General features: G+C 37.9%; 1 non-coding gene across 1 annotated transcript; it reads right to left on the bottom strand.

Annotated features, from left to right (window-relative positions):
* Positions 1 to 1,410: 1,410 nt before the first annotated feature.
* Positions 1,411 to 1,517, bottom strand: LOC133807852 (small nucleolar RNA R71). The gene has a single exon (XR_009879740.1). It is a non-coding gene; the product is annotated as a small nucleolar RNA R71 (small nucleolar RNA).
* Between the last annotated feature and the right edge of the window lie 449 nt (positions 1,518 to 1,966).

Below are 1,966 nucleotides of genomic sequence, written 5' to 3'. Positions count from 1 at the left end.
ATTTTCTATGTTATTGTTTATGTTTAGTTTGATTATGGATATGAATACTGAGATTATGAGCTAAACTCTTATTTAGGGATTTGATGGATATTGACTGAGATTATTCCATGGATTAATGCTATTTGATTGTTCTTTCTTCCTTGTTTATGTGATTTGTTCATCTTTGTGCTTAATACATGTTTGAGATTGATCACCTTAAGCACGATTCATGATCCTAATATGAAATCTAAAAAGTGAATATTAAGGAATGCTCTAAATGAATAAACATAGGTTTTGATGTGAAACGAAAGTATTCGCATAGCTTATGTGACTTGTAGATTATTGCTTAATGCGAATTGTTTGTTGTACTATCTCAGAAATGCAATAGTTGACAATGCAATTTAGTACCTTAATGATCTGAAAAGAGTTTAGGTGATTTTATAATATGTCATCTCATTGGAGGAAGAAGAATAGTTGACTAGTGTTAACAATTGGGTAATCAAAGAAATTGAAATCATATCCCTAATTTCACATCCATTGTTAAACCCTTTTTATTTGTTGTTTTGCTTGTTGTGTTTTCTGCATTATTAATTTAAAACCAAATTTTATTGTTGCCAAATAGAAATATAAATCCAATTTGGTTAGTACTTAGTTGCAATTCCCTTGGGTTCGACCTCAACTGTGTGAGTTACTACTTGTATGATATGTGCACTTGCGTGTAATAAAATATCGCAACAAGTTTTTGGCGTCGTTGTCGGGGAATTGTTTAGTTGATATTACGTTAATTGGATTAAATTCTAATTTTATTTTCTTTTCACTTTTTGCTAACTTTTTTGTGTCAAATTCTTCTTATCTCATCTCATGTACCATTGGTTTATGCGACGCCAAGGACCAGCTGCAAGAGTGCCTGTTGATCTTGAGATAGAGAAGACTTGCCGGCAGAACAGAAGAAACAAAAGGTTGGAAAGAGTTGTACAAAGGATTGAGCAAGAGGAAGTTATGGCCAACAACGGTAATAATGGGGGTGCCATAGAAGACCCGGCTAATGGTCAGAATCCACCCGACCGTAGCCTGAGGGACTATGTGTTGCCAACAATGACAGGGGTCCAGTCTTGTATAAGACCACCTGCCGTAGATGCAAACAATTTTGACATAAAGCCAGCCATACTTCAGATGGTTCAATCCACAGTCCAGTTTGGGGGACTACCCACTGAAGACCCAAACATGCATCTCTCTAACTTCATGGAGCTCTGTCAGACATTTAAGATGAATGGAGGTAGTGATGATGCTATCAGACTTAGATTATTCCCATTTTCTCTGAGGGAGCGAGCTAAGAGTTGGTTGGTATCTTTGCCACCTAACTCAATCAATACATGGAATGATCTAACACTGAAGTTCCTCTCCAAGTTCTTCCCTCCAGCTAAAGCAGCTAAGTTGAGAGGAGAGATCAATAATTTTTCTCAGTTGGATAATGAGTCTCTTTATGAAGCTAGGGAGAGATTCAAAGAATTGATAAGAAAGTGCCTGCATCACGGAATAGAGAAATGGATGCTAGTCCATAATTTTTATAATGGGTTGTGTGGTACTACTCGGACACTCATTGATGCAGCAGCTGGTGGTGCGTTTATGAGAAAGAGCGCCAATGAGGCATATGACTTGTTGGAAGAAATGGCCATGAATAATCAGCAGTGGCCAAGTGAAAGAAGCTCTTCAAGGAAAGTGTCCGGTATGTACGAAGTGGATGCAATTTCGAAGTTGACTGCTCAAGTTGAGGCCTTGACTAAGCAATTGCAAGGAAATATAATAACAGCTCCAGTGCAACAGGCCCAGACTCTGTGTGAAGTATGTGGGGGCCCTCATGCCTATGAACAATTGAAGTACGAGCTGTGGTTCGATATGCCCACAAAACTTGGGGCAATTCTTCGGGCCATTTCCCTTTTGCTTTTTCCAACTTTTTCTTTAGAGAAATTTTTAGGGTTTTGTTTAC

The sequence above is a fragment of the Humulus lupulus genome, chromosome X (assembly GCF_963169125.1).
Source record: "Humulus lupulus chromosome X, drHumLupu1.1, whole genome shotgun sequence".
NCBI lineage: Eukaryota > Viridiplantae > Streptophyta > Magnoliopsida > Rosales > Cannabaceae > Humulus > Humulus lupulus.
Note: the sequence above shows the minus strand (reverse complement) of the source record. Positions and strands in the feature narration are given on the sequence as shown.